Source organism: Patagioenas fasciata, chromosome 7, assembly GCF_037038585.1.
Source record: "Patagioenas fasciata isolate bPatFas1 chromosome 7, bPatFas1.hap1, whole genome shotgun sequence".
Lineage (NCBI taxonomy): Eukaryota > Metazoa > Chordata > Aves > Columbiformes > Columbidae > Patagioenas > Patagioenas fasciata.
Window position 1 is genome coordinate 2723749 of NC_092526.1, and position 19453 is coordinate 2743201.

General features: G+C 44.3%; 1 protein-coding gene across 3 annotated transcripts in view; it reads right to left on the reverse strand.

Annotated features, from left to right (window-relative positions):
• Positions 1–17494, reverse strand: part of LYPD6 (LY6/PLAUR domain containing 6) — a 34884-nt gene extending 17390 nt beyond the window's left edge. The window contains exons 1-2 of one of the 3 annotated variants that reach the window (XM_065840282.2): positions 17347–17494; positions 16755–16961 (exon numbers count right to left, since the gene is read on the reverse strand). The gene's annotated coding sequence lies outside the window, so the exon portion shown is untranslated. Of the gene's footprint in view, positions 1–15127; positions 15364–16754; positions 16962–17267 lie in introns of those variants that run through there. The other 2 variants (XM_065840280.2, XM_065840284.2) reach the window with 2 other exon arrangements.
• Between the last annotated feature and the right edge of the window lie 1959 nt (positions 17495–19453).

Here is a 19453-nt window from a genome sequence, read left to right on the forward strand (position 1 = left end):
ACAACGGGCGGGATATTAATGAACTCCCTTGCTTTGCCTATTCACGCTGTAGAGCCACATTTTTTGTTCCCCAAAACAATTTAAAACATTTATGTCGCAGTTAATGAACACCAAAGTGTTATTGTTCCGCACAGATGGGGCTGTGGAGGGCTCTGCTCCCCTGGCAGTTCACCCAGAGTTCATGCCATGGTTTATTTCCCGACCCGCATCTGAATCCCCGTTGGCACCAGGAATCACAAATACAGGCGAGCCGCAATGGGAGGGGACACGCACGAGGACAACGCTCTGGTTTTACTCATTTCCAAAGAGTATCTATCCCAAATTGGGCTGGAGAAGATGCTGCAGCGGTGTGGGCAGCCGACCCTCGGGGAGATAATTGGGATTTGGGCCGCTATTCCCAGTTCCATGCTTTGGGCACCTACGTGGAGTTTAACGAACAATGACCCGAGCGTCGCACAACGATCTGTTCGATAAGTATCTCGTTCTCATTTTTGTCTTGTTGGGAAAAAGGAGCCCGTGTTTGTGTGCGTCCGCTTCTGGTCGAGTCAGAGCTGGCACCCGAAACCAGGTTTGTGCATCAAAATAAATACGACCTTTCTCCCACGCGGTTTTATTTGTGCTGCCCTTTGCTCCACAAGCACTAGAACAGACTTTGCAGGAAATCTCCTCTTGCCGAAATGTCCATAATTCATTTTGCTTTTTTAACCTAACTAATCTGATTTCATATTTTACACTGTGCGGTACTGAAATGCAAATACTTGTCAAGCTTCACTCAAAGTTATTCCACTGCCATCCCCCTGATTCTAATTCATATGTTATTTGATATAAACACTAGAAAATCTACAGATCATTAAAGTCACATAAAAGAAATCCAAATTAGGAGTGACCGATGAGTTAATCCATGGAGTAAACAAGCGCTACCATCATTCGTTCATTCAGATTTTCAATAGCTCTTCCAGAAGAACAAAACCCAGCACAACCCAAACCAAACAACCCCTCCTCCGCTTCAAAAGACTTCAAAGTGCTATTTGAATTCAACGGCCAATTAATTATTTGGCCCTTGCCGTCTCGGGGAAAAAAAAAAAGCCATTTAATTACTTTATTTTTCTAACTTGTTGATGAAAAACAAAAGCCAATTAAAAGAAAATTATCATCTCCACTCTGATGGGTCTAAAACGCCATCCTTATCTTAGCCACCACTCCCGTGACCGTTCCAAGCTTCCAGCACTGATCCGATGGGTTCCAGGGGATGGTTCTGAGATGGAGACCTGGATGTGCTCTCCTGTACTTATCTGCACATACGTGGCCTGTGAGCCAATCACCGATATAAACCTGCCTTCCTACAGAAACTCCTTTACCCTTTGCTTTTACAGAAGCTTCTCTGCTATATTTACCCCCTCGTGTTAACACCATTACAATGTATGGATGGACAAAACGCTCTCGCTGCGACCGGACTCAACCAGATCAGTGCAACCTGCTGAGCCGTGGTATACACTGAATTCATGCTGATTTTAATTCACCTCTCCGAAGCTAAAGTGATCCGAACCACCTTGTTGTTCAGGGTTCAGCTTGGAGGCAACCGCCTATAAAGTGAATGAACCTTGGGTAGAAAACTCCCAACATATTAATTCCCCGTTGTACCAGCTTCCTCGAGCATTTAATTTTCCATTTGGTTTTCATACAAGCTCTGCATCCTCCCTACATCTCACTTGTAGCTAATTACTGTCAATCATTCCTCCATTTAATTGTGTACAAATCGCTTAAGCGAGGATATGGGCATAACACAATATTCCCATCAAAAGTACTGCTATATGACACAGTTAAACAGAATAACATTCCCATGATCGTTAATTATCTGCTAACATGTCACGAAGCTAATGAATATATTTATATTTGTTCTTTTTTGCTGACAGTAAACCAAGATACTGCACAGAGGCAAACACTTGCACCAGAATCACTGCAAGCACCAAACCAGGCTCTCATCCTCCTGGATTGCTCCCAAAACCAGACCTATCCATTTGCTAGTAATGTCAGAAAAGGATTGTTGTTGTTATTTTTGCCGTTGCTTTGGTTTTGTCTCTTTAAATTTTGGTTTGCAGTTGTTTATTTTTTTTGTCTTACAATTGTTACTTTAACCTGCCAGAAATAACCACCTGGAGCTCATGCGTTATTGACTGTTGAATTGTGGTTATCTCCAAATAGCAGTGATGCACCGAAAAAGTCAATCTCCCTGAAACTGTGATGGCTGGCTGGCTGATCTTTTCTAAAAATAACGTTATATTTATATGTTTGTTCGGGCATAAATAATGCATTTGTGGATAAAGGTGGCTAAAAAAGGGCTAAAAGGAAGAGAAGCACAGTGGGCTCAATCCTGAGAGTCATGGGACCACCACCCGGTGCTCATCATAACGGGTAAACCCCGGTGCTGGTAATAAAAACAGAACAAAGTAAATCAGGAGAGTGCAAACTAAAGCAGGAGCCAGGACCTTGGAGCGGGTGTTGCCCAAGATCAGCAGAGAAAAGGACCTGGAGCGAAGAGATTGGGTTGATCATGATGGAGAGAAAACCATATTAATCGAACAATTCAACCCATACCTCTTCACATTTCACTCCACAAGAAAATGAGGGAAATGCAGAAGGTCCTGGGCCTGTTGTCCTGCCTCGGTGGCCCCGCTGGCAGAGGTGCACACCTGTGCAAACAGGTACGGGGCTCGCTTGATTCGCTTCACTGGGGTGAACTGGAGCGTGCACCTCCAGAGGTCATTTTGCAGCTGGTCACACTGGGTCGGTATGTACTGCTTTAATATCACCGGTTCACTGGGTGGCAAGTATCCCCCATGATATTAAATAATGTGTTTGATAGGGGTAAGCGGGAGCTGGGGAAAAGCTCCGACTCCATCTTCAATCTGCTCCATCAAACCTCCCGGAGATGAAGCTTCACTGCAGCGTTCCTGCGCTTATCTCCTCATCTGCTCTGCCTTTTGCCCCATCCAAACGCCTCATCATCTTGGCATTAGAAAGTCCACTTTCCCAAGGTACAGAGTGTTTATGGAGAACCATCAGTAATCCAAGTGTCTGCCAGCTAAGAGATGTTATCTTCAACCTAGCTGAAGAATACCTCAAAATTCATGCTCCAACTCATCTGCCTTAAACGCTCACCTACAGAACGTGCTAAAAGCAGCCATAGTTTTCCAAACGTGCCCCCCTGATTGAACCAGTTGCTTCATTTTCGCACATGAATCATCTGGCATTCCACAGGCCACAACAGACGCCTTTCATTATGTCGCCGCTGACATTTTTGCTGCTGGAAGGCCGTGATTTACTGGTTTTCATTAGACCTGGTCTCCACTCTCAGTCCTACCTCCCGCTTGTTGAGGAATACAGGTCTGATCAGTGGAACATTGATTTGACTTGAAAATACGCTGCTCTTCATCTACTTATTTCTCTAAAATTGACCTTTTCTGACAATTATTATAGGTCAAGTGCTGACAGTGAGCATACGCCGCTATAAATAATGAGCCCATAGGACATCTCTTCCTCCAGCCTCGGAGGAAAATCAGCTTCTAGCAGAGACACCCCGCGATCACAGCCACACCACTGCTATATTTTTACCACAACAAATACGAAGGAATACTTCAGATGAAATAAGCCCATTTTCTTTAATACATTTGAACAGAAACTTGGTACAGTTTTGCTTTCCAACTGGAGCACGAGGCCGATATCAGCATCACTTGGTGGGGCTAATACTACCTTTTTTGGGGCTGTTTATTCCCACAAAGGCATTATTTGTCAAAACTGGTATTTTCAAGTCATCTAAAAGGCTCCCAAAGTTCAGAAAACACAACCTCACATTTTCAACTCCAAAATTTCTTCAATATACACATTTCCCATTGTGCAATTCTGTAACGTTCCAGCAATTTTCCCAAAAGCCGCCTTCTTCTGTTAGAAGCCAAACCACCCCTCTCGTTGTCTACAAGTTATATTGAGATAAATTATAAAGATAAACGTTCACGAGCACTGAAAACTGAAGTGTTGATGGAGCGAGATAAGCTCAGCTTGTGCAAACCAGGTAATCCAAGTCTTGTGCTTCTCCTTCCTTGGACCTACCAGGGTCCTTCACCACAAATCAGATCAACCAAGAGAACATGTCTGACCACAGGAATTCCAAATTGCTTTCTATAGCACTATTTTAGTTAATTTCTCTCTTATATATAATTGAGACCTCATGAAAAATTAAATCAGGCCCAGGTACTTCTAGAGAACTATGGCTTTTCCAAGAATATTATATATAAAGCACAGATTACTTGACGGCATCTATGATCATTCCCATCATACTCACCAACAAAGACACATTCTGGCACTGAAGGATTTATTTTCCACAATGTCAAATTATATCCCAAGTCACTGGCTGGAAAATCATCTACATACTTAAACCCATTTCGAGTTCTAACTAAGGGAAAACAGCATTTCTGTTCTCTTTTTAAGTTAAACATGAGCTAACTGAAAATATCTCAAACTTCCAGTGCAAGAAAGACATTAAAAATACCCCACAAAACACAAACCCACAGCAGACCAGAGAACCATGGCCAGAGAACATTCCCCTTCAGTATCTTGCGTCTTTTCACATAATTTTTCAAGAGTCATCCCACTCCCCTTTCCTATTTGTTTCCTATGAAAAGCAGCTCATTACCTGTGATTGCTTCACTGGTAGATCCCATTTCCAATCATTAATCTCCAGAAATAACTGATTGGCGTTAAGAGGTCTGGGCCAAAAAAATAAAACGAATAAAAATGAATGCTTATCTAGAAATGTCTCTCTCATATCTTTCTGTATTTTCAATGAATGGGCAGTACCTGTGCAGCAAATAAACCCCTTTTAAGTAAAGCGTTATCACTCAAGTTATGATAGGACGAGAAGAAACGAACTCAAGTTGCACTGGAGGGGTTTAGGTTGGATATTGGGAAATTTTTTTTCCCAGAAAGGGTTTTTGGACATTGGAACAGGCTGCCCAGGGCAGTGCTGGAGTCACCATCCCTGGAGGGCTGGACAGACGGACATGAGGTTCTCAGGGACATGGGGTAGTGGTGGACTTGACAGTGCTGGGTTAATGGTTGGACTCTATGACCAACTGCAGGCCTTTTCCAACCAAAATGATGCCATGATTCTATACACACACAGATATATATATACACTGTTATGTCAACAGGGGGCTTTGCCCGTGGATTCTGCGCTCCCTAATACATGGGGGCTGCACCTACCCCAGACAACAAAGGACAAGAGGAGGCCAAGAGAGGAGGCCACCAGTAGCATACACACAGCTCCCGCTCCCGCCCAGCATTTGGGTTCACCGGTAGCGGTACACAAGACAAAACCCACGGGGTTATCTCAGCGATGTCACCCTCCACGCTCCTCTCGGTGGAAGTCTGCAGGGCTTGCTTCTGTATTTCAGTGCACAGCCTTGCTAACTCACAGAATCACAGAACAGTTGTGGTTGGAAGGGACCTCTGGAGATTGTCTAAGTCCAACCCACCTGCTAAAGCAGGTTCGCCAGAGCAGGTTGCTCCAGAACCACGAGGAAACCAGAAATTCCCAGGAGAAGACATTTCACCTGTTCTGTTTGCCTCTGGTTCTCTGGTGCTGGGTACAATGACATTTGGGTCAGCAGAAGACCTTCCACTGACCTCAAATTCCAGCTCCATAGGCCTGCTGTGGCAAGACGAGCATCCTCCTGCAAAGCCCGAGCGGCGGCACCCACCCGGCCCTGGCACCTCCTACACCCACATAACCTCCTAATTGCACCCGCAATTGCAAAAACACGATAAGAATAGGTTTCCTCACACCCAGCTCACCCAAGCCCTGGAGCCAAAGCAGCGGCGGCGGGTCTGGCACCCAGAAATCATCCCCCTGTCACCCACCACCAGCCGGGTCCCTTGTTCTGCAGCGTACAAAACCCCCATGCAATACAATAAACACTTTTTAAATACAAGTATACCTTTCTGCAGAGAAGAGAACAGGTAACTGAAGAAATGCAGGGCTGCCGAGATGCAGCAGGATAAGGCTGGCAGTAACCAAGCCTCCCAAACCGGGGGAACTGTATCTCTCTGAACTCCTAATAAAGTTATACAGCAGCGTGAGAAGCAGCAGGAATTAATTAGGAAGCAGGTTTCCACGTCTGATCGGGTGTCTGCTCTTTCTGCTACAGCTTTGTTTACAAGAGAGACGGGCACCGGAGCTGGCTCCTTCGGAACAAGCTGACACCCATCGCTCTCTGTGCTGCTGGGGAGGAGGAAAAAAGAACACAGGGAAAAAAAGCCAAAAAAAAGGACAAAAGAAGAATAAAAAATAAAATATAACCAATCTCACCCCTCCACAAGCGACGTTTTCCTTCCAGGTTTGCCCACTATAAAAACCTACACCTTTGCGCACTAGAGCAGTGAAAATTTTTCACTTGAGAAAACAAAATAATCAGTGGTTCGAGTCTTTGCTCTACATTCCTTCAGCTAAAACAAAACCAAATCAACTTTACTCCAACGACAAAGTAGCTACAACTCTTGCAAGCTAAATGTCCGTCTGTTCTTATCTTCTAGCACAGGTTTATTATTTTTCTAGCCCAAGTGGAAACGCGTGGGATCTCACGATTACAACTGTGCCGTAAATCAGCCAGCGCAGACATCAGATGGGTTTTCAGCCCCCAGCAGCAGGGATGGGGCAGGGACCGTCCCCAGAGCACAAACCCCAGCACTTCATCCCTTCTTGCTTATACTCCGGTATCCAGATCCCTGTAACAGCTCAGAAAACTTTTGTCTTTCTTCTTCGAGCAGAAGAAATACAAAACCAAACGTGCCATCCAACCGTCCCTTGTCATGAGAGAATTGCACAGCTAGTTCTATTTTTGATTGATGACGGGAGGGTTTGGTCTCTGCGAAGCTCCAAGCCACGCCGCTGTGCCAGAGATATGATGTCATGTAGCTAAATTTCTGATTCCCCGCCGGTTTGAGCAGAAACAGTAAATGGAGCCAAAATGAGCTTCCTGTGCTAAACTGGAAACAAAAGAGCGTTTTTACAACACTTCCCCCAGGGTTAATAGAAATATATATGTCCAACTCAAGGCATCTTATCACACTATCAGCTTCTATATGCATAGAACAAAACACAGCGTGGGTTCTTACAGGCTGGAGCTATATTTGAGTCCGTGCAGACAGACAGACAGACTTCAGGATGGGGCAAGCAGCAAAACACCAGCTCGGATCTGCTCTCACGGGACATTCCTGCCCAACTGCTCCTGTCCCAAACATGGACAACATGACATGGGGTACAAGATGTAACCCGAGACCCCAACTGGAGACGGAAGAATCATAGGATCATTTTGGTTGGGAAAGACCCTCAAGATCATCAAGTCCAACCATTAAGAGTCACTATTTGAATTATTATAAAAAAAATCATTTGGATCTTCATTTAACACCACTGCCAACAGTCCTGATAGCTGCACACCACCAAGTGTTTCAACCGCAATTAAGTAAAGAGTATAATTATGGGTCAGATTTGGAGAGAAGCTGCTTAGTAAATGTTACGACCCACACCAAGGCCAGTGGCTGCTCAGGTTTAACAGCATTTTACCTGCACGAACCCCAAGTATGTCCCACGTTTGGTGAGTTTGACAAGATAGACCTGAACCCTTAGGAGATGGGGCAACTAAGGACTGATATAAATACACTTAGAGGTACAAGGAGACTCACTGTCCCTGCTTACAGCCTCACTGCCAAATAATGAATTTTAATGGAACTATTCTGAGATACGGTGCCCTGAGCGACACCCATCTGCAGGTATATTGGATTTGAAGAGAACAAGCAGATATTAAAGCCTTACTGGAAACTCTTGAGAACGAATGGCGCTCAGACAGATCCAGCTAAGACCGCTAACCGGTGGTCCGGCCCTGCCAGATGCCGTTGGCGGCTCCTGAAAACACATGCAATCGTTTCAAGACAAATCACCTTGAAAATAATCCCCCCTCAAGAAAGCTTGTGACAGCCAACAAACGTAAACTGCTGTCAGACATCTGTGGAAAGAAGAGGATTGTAAAGATCTTGGAAAAGACAGCGACCAGAGTGAAGAACAAAGGCTGGCACCAACAAACGCAGCTATCAAGTATTCTAGACCAAAACGGACAAAAATCAAATGGTTTTCAGTGTGAATAAAGATGCTGTGTGCAAACTGGCAGGCAGGTATGGGATGAGCCTCAGAAACGTGAACCTCTGCTGCCAAATCCACCGGAACGTCACTGCACGACAAACAGCAGAGTGAATCTGGACATCCAGAACACACCATTTTTCCATCATCTGAAGCCGCCTGAGCGCTTATGAAATGCGAGAGTCTGTTCTGCTTACAAAGAAAGCTTCATTTTACAGAAAAATGCTATATTTTTTGTAAATTCTACAGATAACATGCGTGCTGAAGACATCAGCAGAACTTGCCCTGTTCGGTACCAGCAGCAGCTCAGCTCCTCTCCTGGACTCCCAGCCAACATTCAATCACTAAGACACGCTGGTGTCCACAGAAGCTCTGTGTAGCTTTCCACAGCCCTACACACTAAATATACCAAGATATTTGTACAAAAACAACTTTCTATTCATGGTGGCAACACAGGAGTGTAGCTGCAAGGCTTAAAACTTCTTCCCACAGCTCATCCTGTGAACGGATACCAGATACAAAACACTAAATACGCAACGGTCTTGAATCAGAATTGGAGTCGGAACGATGGCAGCAATAAATGTCTCGATAACAAAGCAATAATTATAATGTTGATCCTAATTTTTGGACCCTCAATATCACTGTTGTTCACTGACATAGCGGACAGAGCCCTTCACATTTATTTTGACTGCCAAGCCAGGCAAACACCCTCACAGCATTAGAATTAGAAGAGGAAAAGGAGAGACAGACATACAGCGCCACACACCTTGCACGGCAACAATTTGGTGCGCGGACCAAAGCGCCAAAACCTGTACTAATCACCTTGAGCTCATTAATTTACAAAGCTTTGGCCCTACTCTAGTGGCTGGCAGATGATCAAGCTCTTAGTTGATGTGATTCAAACTAATCCACTAAAAGGCATTTAAGATCCGGCTAGGAAATAATTATTTTCGTATTATTAGAAGTGCTAAAAAGTTTTAATGACAGCAGAACTCTCGAGGTGAGAGAAATGACACTCATCTCCATATGTGCGGATTTCCCACCTCAAATCCCACCACCAGTCAATGCTGTCACCACGTCACCCAATGGTCACATCACCATTGCTGAGCCCTGTCACTGGAGGTGGGCAACATGAATCAACCTGTGGCACTCCACATTATTGCATCTCTCCCTTTTTCATCCTTCTTCCTTTGATCATGTCACTATGTGCCTTTCCGCTCCCTTCTCCATCCAAAGCAACGCTCAGACCCATTGGTGGCATTTGGCCAGGCTGGACATGGAGGTAGAGGCTGAGAAATCAGTGAACACAGGCTGGAAGCATCCTCGAAGCGCCATGGTTAAGGAAATACCGCGGCTTGCATTAGTACCTCATTAGACACACACACACACAAATAACACACACACAAAATGCCCCTAACCCCTAAATCCCTCCAAACCCAATAGAGAAAGAGAGAAAAATTCTAGGAGCCCCAAAACCCTTAAAGTCGCCCAAACCCAATAGAGTAAGAAGGAGAGAAAACTTTTAAGTGCCTAAATAATAGAAAAAATTAAATTAGCAGCCAGCATAAGAAACCAAGCCTCATCAGACATGGAGCTCACGGTCTGCATTGGTGGTTGGTTTGCTGTCAAACTGGGTCTTACTCCAAGGTTTTTAGTCCATTGGATCCAGAGAGCAAGAAGTTTGTTGTCTGAACACTAAACTAGGTAACACCAAATATACACAAAACAGTGTATATAAGATTCCACCTTTGTTAAGTGATTAAAAGCCCATGGGTTTAACGATGCTATTCACTGCCTGAACTGAAATTTGCTGAATAAAGCAGTACCGCAGGAAAACACAAGGACAAAAACTACTAAGAAAGTATTTTCCTTTTTGCCACTGAAATATCAGATCTAGAACCAAGGCAGAAGCTGTTTAAAACCTCCTTTATCTGGGAAAAAAATAAGAAAATCATTATAAGAATTTTTAAAAACAATTTAAAACCACAAGAAATACTGTATTATATGTTAAAGTACTGTATATTTTGGCATAAGCAAGCTAAACTCTTGTGGAATAAAACTTAGTAGGAATTAAACTTTCATACTTACACAGCAGCTTGCCTGATGCTGATAAAACAGCTTTATTTTTTTTTCAATCCTTGAAGACTAGCAAATATAAATATCTATATACACGCACATACATATACGTGCATGCACACACATCATTGAGCAGAGAGAGGAGGTCAAACAAGGAAGACAAGGACATTTAGTCATTTCCTGGGCTGGGAGGAATCAATACATTTTTCACTCCCAAACGACCTGCAGTTGAGTCCCATGGATGCTCCGAGGTCCCACAATTATCATCCGCCAAACGAGCTTGTTCAGAAGCCACACAAACCTACCCGAAGTCCCGGCCGCTGTCCCAACACTTGGGGTTCAAGTTCAACGCCACCGTTGGCTCCACACAGACAGACGGACCCCGAGCCCTCGCTCGATGGGAGATGTTGACCACGCTCACCAGCTCCTTTTATCCCGCTGGGGGCTGGAAGCTCTTTAAGAGAATGAACCCATCTCAAGAGATATTAACTCTTAATATCCGCAGACCGGCATCTGCTTCCTCGGCAGTTTAACCCCAGTGTTTGTCTGGACGGAACGCTCTAAAACCAGCTGGGATTACTAAAGTCCGGCCCTGTGCTGGTTTGGCTTTGGACTCTTGTTATATTAACACAAGGATTCCAGGCAAACAAACTCTTTTGGTTAAATGTTTAAGGCCAGAAAAGTCTGAAAGTGCTTTTGATATCTCTTCCTCCTCAGCATCCACAAAAACAGCTCAATAGATGTAGTGAAAATAAAATATGTAAAAATAACTTAAACTCCATTAAATTAATAATAGAATAGTTTGTGTTGGAATGAACCTTCAAAGGTCATCTAGTCCAACCCCCCTGCAATGAGCATCTCTAACTATATCAAATAGAACAGAATAATAGATGAATATATCAATATTTAAATGCACGCAATACCACAATGACAGCATTAGCCAAATTGGTCATGAAAACCCACTATTGCTCACGTCAAAACCACCTTTATCTGAAGGTTTGCCCCATTTATGACAATTCAGACCGTCCATTTTATTATGGCACAAACCTTATGTAGCGACACTCAAGCAAATGTCATTTGAGATGGGTATTTATACAATATCTATGAGTCTAAATCAACTACATCAGAACCACCAACACCATGATCCTGTCCAAACACGCTCTACCAATCAACTCAACCCGAGCGAGCATCGCTGTGATTTAGGGGAGCCTTGCCAAAAACAACCATGAGCACCACGTGTTTCATCGTCGACAACATCCACGAGGTAGAATTAAACACATCACGAGGCAGAATTAAATATATCACGAGACAGAATTAAACGCCTCACAACATATCAGTGGCCACCCCATCGGATATTGTTTCTGCTCACTGCGTCCAAATAAAGCACACGCACTCGCCCGAGAAGCAAGAGCTGGGTCAAAAGGCTCAAGTTTGTTTAGGATATTGAAATTCAAGTGAAATTAAACTGCTGCTTCTTGGCATTTTTGGTGGGTTGAAGCCAACGAGACCGTATGACTTCAGCAACAGATGCGCAGAGCGATACCTTAAGATGCCGACGTTTTATCAAGGGCTTCCATTATTCTGGAGACAAGAGCTATTGTTTCCACTCACAGCAGCGCTATTTTGGGAAGCTGCTTATACACGCAATTACCCAAATTAGTTTTTATTCAATTATTCAGAAATAACATCTGAAAAGTAACCCAACTGAACCCACTCACGTCAATATTGAAACAGCAAACACGTGGAAATCTGCAGAAGGAAGCTTGGAGCTGACAAAGAGAAATCCAATGGTTTAAGCGAAGAATATTTCGGTTTGACCGTCCATTTGTCACGTTTACTTCAAAATATCCATCCTACAGCTGATTCAACTCCTGAAATGAGTTTGTTAGGCCCCTCCCTCAAAAAACCCACTGATTTCTATGGCAGCAATGTGAATATCGTGGCACAAAAGGCCAACAACCTGGAATCACCCCGACTGCGCCTCGCTACCAGGGCTGGGAAACAGCGTGGACTTGCACTGCAAAGTGATTTAACCTGAAAATCTCTGCAGGAATAAAGCAACGATAGCAGTGAAAGCAAATGGGGACTGGAGGTAGCAATTCCCAACTATTCTGGAGGGGAAAATAATAAAAAAAAAAATAATAATAAATCAAACACTAAGACAGTGGCAGTTCATATAAGTTCCTGTGAAAAGCTACATTTTTGAGGAGTTTTTTTAATTGCCCTTGGGCACTTCACAGCCATATCTAATAAGCTCAAAATTAGGCAAGGTGGGTATGCAGCCTTCAGCATCGCTGAATATAAAATATCAGGGAAATACCATTTGCCTGACTTCCAGTTTTGCAGAATCATTTTATTCACTGTACTACGAACAGATTCCCGAATCCCAATAATTTGGTCTGTTAATCTTTTGCACAGGATATCCCTTAGTATGGAAACACCCCTGTCAATGCAAACCCCCTTAATTCTATAAGCTGCCTGATGCTGAAATATTTACATTAACATTTTGCTGGCCAAATACCTTCAGTATACAAAGCAATCACCCAACAGCGAGTCAGTTAACTGCCTACAAGTCATAATTAGTCTGTACAGCTAATGAGATGAAAGCGGATACACACAAAAGCAGTAGGCTGACTGATATAAAGTAATTACAGGCAGAATTCGATGACAGAAATTTATGTAATTCTATTAAAGGAAAGGCAGATGCATAGGAAAAAAAAAAAAGGAAAGATCAGATAAAACCCCCAGAATTTAAATAGAATGCAAAAGGAGTTTTATATATGATAGGAACACAAAAGAAGGACAACAATAAAACTTTTACTTATATTTGACTCCATTCCTCCCATCTCTTGCTATTGTATTATATATTTATATAGAATATTTAGCAGTTTCTAGAGCATATTTAGCGGTTTATACAGCATAGTTAGCTGTTGATATAAAAGACAAAGAGCCCCTGCAACAGCTTACTCAGAAATACCCACCGGTGGAGGAGCACGTGGGGTGTTCTATGTCCTCATCTTACGTACATCCCAACATTTCACTTCAAGGCTTCCACGAAGAACTTCCCGGGTGTCACGGCAGATTAAAGCCCTGGCACAGCTCCTGCTGAACGCACCCGCAGGGTCCCTTCCGACACAGCCTCGCTGCTTCCAACCCCGTCAATGGCAACACCGTGGGTTCAGCCCAAATCACGCCCCGCGGCACCGAGGAAGGGTCTGGAGCGGGGAGCACGTAGGCACCGAGCTGTGCGGTGCACAAACAGCAGCATCCTTTGTAGAGATCTTTCCTACCACGCACCGAGCGATAAACTGCTATTTTATTCGGTAGAAAAACGTCACAAAATGTTTAAGAAGCTAACAGCGCTATATTGTCCGTGATGAAGTAGCCCTGCAGAAATACATACACGTCTACCATGAAACCCTCGCGATTTCCTTTATAAAAACTATATTAGAGACAATAAATGACCACGTATGCACAACAGACTAAATACTGGCGCCTATGGAAGACGATGATTATTGCTGCGAACATATGGCAACCAAGGGATAAGAACGACGGGCCTCTGTGAGTAGGTCACAGCAAAGAACACAGGGAAAAATGGGCATCTGAGGTCTAGTACAGCTCCAGTAGTACCTGGCCAAAAGGAAAACTAGGGAGTAGTATTCACTTTATAAGAGAAAGAAGGGTTTCCAACAAGCAAGCAGTCTCGTGATTCAGACTAACCTGTCCTCCCAAAAAATCATGGAATCCAAAATATTTGTTTTTAAAAGATGAAATAAACACCAATATATTTACATTTGTGTCCTTCCCCACCAGTGATATCACAAGAGGGTATTGTCTAATGTAACAATGTCTTCAGAGAGCCAAAGAAGCACCAACAACCCTTCCTGCCTACTTTGTGCTGTTCTCAAGCAGTAAATATCTTCTTGCCAACAGACCTCCATCAGCAATCGAGATACCGCATGTTTTACACACTCACCACGTCACACCCCCAGGATTTAAACAAGACATCGGTTTCAAGGCAAATGACTTCATTTTAATGAAATATGTCTCGCTGAGCTTTCTCGATCCAAACCATCAGCCGCACCGGTGGATGCTTCAATCTGTTGGAGTTCGGCCGTTGTATCACTTGACCCCTGCGAGTTGTTCTGCCTGTTCCATCACATCAACTTGACAGATATTCGGTGTGAAGTGGGGGCCCGGAAAAGGAGGGGGGTTACAGCTTACTGTGCTCAGCTTCATACACGGCTAAATAATATCTTGAAGTAATTATTTTAGCACTCCTTAAACCACTGTACTTGTCTATCAATCCAGTGTCTTAGGGTAGTGGGAAGCCTGGATAAATCAAGGGATTCAGACTCGGGTTTCCATTGGAAAACCCCAGTCCTACTCATGAGAAACAACTGAAAAAAACCCCAAATTATTCTATTTCTAAACGACGTTGTAACTTATACTTTGCCTTTTACACCAGAGAGTCAGAGGAAATCAGTCTCAAGATCAGGCACGCGAATGCCAGATAATTAAACAAGCGGATCACTGACGCATAAATAAAGTTTTAGATTTACGGCGAACAATTCTTCTACTGTAATAGCACCAGGATGACTTCTCAAATGTTTTTTTATGTCAGCACTGCCCTAAAAAATCCAATGGAAAGTCGAAGGGTCGGATTCCCTCCTTGGGCCCTACAAGGGGCAGCAGGGTTAGACCTGAGGACAAGCCTAAGAAAAAGCCTGTCCTTGGTGTTCGCATAACTAAGCAGCTGAGCACCAAGAATCACTTTATCCGAGCAGTACTAATGAGCTAAATCACTATTATTATTGCAGCGATCACCCACGCATAAGCACCTCACCAATGATTTATTGTTACCTTGCTCCACAGCAAAGCAAACGCGGATCTAGCGAAGAAACCTCGGCCTGACGCCTCCTCTTTGCCAACACACGGATCCCGCAAAAGTTCATCGCTCACTAAAGTAGAAATACCTAAATCTTCCTTTCGGTTGTCCTTATGGACGGCACCGCTACGTTTCCATGCCAGAAAATCCAATATCCTCGGGTCTGAAATGCGGAGCTGGAGCCGGGGGCTGGAGCTCCCGACAGCGCAGCCCCAAGCTCTGATGCGGCAAGATAGCCCTATCTCTGTGCAAAACAGGCTCTCCAGAGCAATGAAAGCAAAAAAAAACCACTTAAAAAAGCAACAAAGATCATGCTAAAGGTATGTTAATGGCCACACTGGGGATCCCCACCCACTTCATACTGAGATCTGTATTATTTACCATTAGTTTCCACAGAACAAGCTCTCTGAGGCAGCTTTAATTTATTTATTTAACAGGTATTTTGCCTATTGGAGTTCACAATCCGTGATAACCATCAGCCTTCTGCTCTGGCGTGGCCTTACGGCGAATCTCATACAGATAAACCAGACAAACCACAGCCCTTGTGTGCAGCCTGGACTCCCGATGCTCCAAAAACCAACACATACACACTAAGAATGTACCGGATTAAACACAACAGATACTCCTGCAAGGACTCTTACAATTTGGGCAGCTTTTTATGCGTATCGATATCCATTACCAAGTTAAAGTTTCCAAAACGTGAAATAAATCATATGGAGGCATAAAAGAACTACACAGCTTCCCTATTGTATTGCCAATTTGGTGTTTTCCATCACACTAACAATAGCATGCAATGTAATTAAGAAACTTAATATTTCTTACAAAGAAAGCATATTTTAGCCAATATGGCTAGAATTGCAACCACGATTTTGTTTAAGAATGAACTGAATATTTTACATAGTGAAATTTGTTTAAGTACCAAGGAAAAGAGGGAAGCTCTTTTACACCAGCACTGCTGTTCTCTTTTGCAGACTCGCAACATAGATAATTATTTCGGTTGCTTGTACTTGCAAAACAATTTGTCAAGAACGAAATTCTCATAAACTGACTCTCTCAAAAAAATATATTAAAATTAGACGTACGATCTCCTGCCAAATCCAAACAACCCCAGTGGGGAGCGGGGCAGGACCAGCCCTGAACCGCCCCTGCCCGCTCCATCACCTGCACGGCAAAAAGCGGCCATACAAACAGCTCCCCCCATACTCAAAAATAACAACCGCCCCAAAAAGAGAAGAAAAAAATTGTAAAAAGGGTCTGCGGTAGAGGGGGATCCATGGGGGGTTGGGGGAGACTCCAGCCCCCGAGGTTTGAGGAGGTGTGGTTCTGTCACCCCAAAAATGGGACATCCCCCACCCCACCTTGCAAACACAAGGTCCGGTTCTGCTCCCTTGATGGAGCCACTAAACCACATACTGAGCTTAAACAATCCACCTGATGGCAGAATAAACTGAAAACCTCCAGATTTAGCTTATACTTTGCACAGCGCGCTGGTTGTTTTTCACAGCATGTGTCAACCCAAGTGACTTTTAAACTAAAAATATCACTTTAAAAAGTTTAAAAGAGAGAAAGAAGAGTACATATAGTATATATAGAGATGTGTACCTTAGCAGCAAGTGTTCTCTGCCCCGTCGCTCAGGGGGTTTCCATGGCGGGCTCAGCAGAGCCGGTGTCCCCGGGGCGGCGCAGCCCGTCACTGTCCCCGTCGCTGTCACCATCGCCCGCCGGCCGCGGGCTGGGGACGTCCCTGCGGGGGCCAGCGGCAGCCACGCCGCCGGGTCATGGACCGACCCTGCCCGCTGCGCCGCTCCTCTGCCGGGGAAAGAGCAAGATTAGGATCTCTGCCGGGTACAGGTTGCGCTGAGCTCTGGCTCTTCTTTTGTGCTCCATTAAAAATTAGATGCTGGGCTATTTCAAACATATACATACATAACAAAAATTATGTTGTTGCTCTTAATCTCTTACGCAAGTCGTATCTGTTTCAGGAAAAACAAACGGATGATAAAGCGTAAATTCAAAAGCACGAGGAACGAGCAGCCAGAAGGGGGGGGAATCGCATCCTCCGCAGCGCAGAGCCAAGCGCTGTTCGCATACGAGATGCAAAGGCTGCGGGGTTACCTTGCTCCCAGCGGCTTTTCCGCTCCGAGGGGCCGATGCCACCGCTCGCGAGGGTCAGCGGCGAGTGATCTCTGCCTACCTGCTCGGCCGGGAGCGCCTCCCCGGCGATGAATCACGGCGCGTTATCCCGGCGGAATGTTACAGAACGCTTTACTCAAGCAAAACTCCGTGTGTGAGGCTGCGGGTTTTCATCTCGTGCCAATTTCAAGTGGGGTTTGTTATCATTGAAAGAATGTAATTACGTGTATCTCCCTATATTCAAGTCTGTTTCCCAACAGACTGCACATAAATACCTACACGTACTTAGGGAAGCATGACATCACATTTTAGCTCAGTTGAGTGGCTTTTAGATAACGAGCAATACCCCATCCCAGAGAACGCGAAGATTAGATAAAATACTGAATAAAAGCCGTGACTTTCAGCCGTTTGCTTGCACACGCTAGCTTAAGGTTTAACATCACAGTTTAATTCATTTCAGCACATTAATTAGTCATGCAGAAAGTATTCAAAACCAGGCTAAGCAGCAGTTCATCAGAAAAGCATTACTATGAAATGAGCATTGGCTGCCAGTTGAAAGCTGCTAATAAAAGCCAGGAATGCTCCTGCTGATGGGAGAAGCTACACAACCTGTCCCCCCGCTCCCCAAAACCAAATCAGGGCAGGGGCACCACCGGTCTTTCCTGCTCTTCCCTCTTGCAACGTTCATGGGAATATCATGCGCAAACATAAGCGCTCTCAAGCAGTTCTCCAACACAGCCAACCAGATTTGGGTTTTGAGCACTGCGACATGTACGCTCCTACATATAATTCCATTTTTTAAGAGTTGCTCTGTTGATACAAGCATTGTTTGCTCACCGGAAAGGCTGCAAAGTCAAACCCAGTGCTTGAATTAATTGCTTATTATTTGCCTATGTGACATCCTGGATAGGTCTATGTTTTCCTCTCAGAGTTAATACAGTATAAATATTCATTTCAAAGATTCCTTAGAGTTTTACAGGAAAAATATTGCATTATGGAGCACTGACTCAAGGTCAAAAAAATTGAGGGCAGACCTCAGACCTCCGTATATCCCATACATCAGATAAAGGCAGAAGGAGGACTTAAAGAAAGCACTGGGAAAGAGAGAAAAGGTTTAGCAGAACAGGTGATAAACACAGAGGTCTGGGAAAGCCTTTGGGGGAGCAAGGACTGAAGGTGCCTCTGGCTGATGAGCTGCTCGGGGAGGGGATTTAAGGCAGCTCTGGGTGTCAGACCTTGGCCAGGGCTGGGTGTGGAGGCAGAGAGCTTGTGCTGAGCACACAGAGCTGGGATGGAGAGGACAGGAGCCAGAAAGGCCACGGGAGGAGGAAGATTTGGTTAGATCCGGGGCATCGCTTGGAGCAAGGAAGGGCACCTGGCTGGGTCTGATCACTGGCAGCATCCTGGGGTGGCTGGAGATCCGGCTGCAGCACAGCAATGCTCCTCCAGAGATGGTAGCCAGCCTCACCCCGCAAAATCAATGCGAGAAATCACCTTTTCAGGAGAGCAAACAAGGTTAAACGCATGGAACAGGCACCGAGTGTTGCTAACAGAGGGTGGACACCCTGGGACTGAGGTCCTGACTCAGCTCAAAGATCATCCTTCAGACCAAAAACCTCTAGCCTGATACACAGGATTTAATAACACATTGATTAATATTTGCACGTTTATTCCCACAAATACCATTATAACAGGGACAGACTCATCTGGCTGGAGCTTCCAGTGCTTGCGGATCATCCCCATGAATCAATCATGATGATACAGACCAAAGGTTCGCTGAAGACAAAAGGAGCAGCAAGGCCATAAGATGGCATCATGAAGATGAAAACTGTAAAAGGACAGGCAGGAAATCCTGCAACAGTATTGGGATTATTAGGGATGAAAGTCTCATAAAGGTCACAAAAGCCTTGTGAGCATGAGGTCAAAACGTCTAATTGAGAAGGGTTTTTAGGAATCAATTTATTCCAACTCACTCCCATCAGTATCTGTAGAAGTGATACCTACTTGACTGTATGTGCACATATAAAATAGAGTTATTTCAAATGGCCTGGAAACTTTGTACGTAAAACCATTGTTAAAATAACTCCTAACATGATGCAAGTCATGAAATAAACGCTAAAGCATTTTAAGACTCCCACACGGACTGAAGGATAAAAGAAATAATTGAT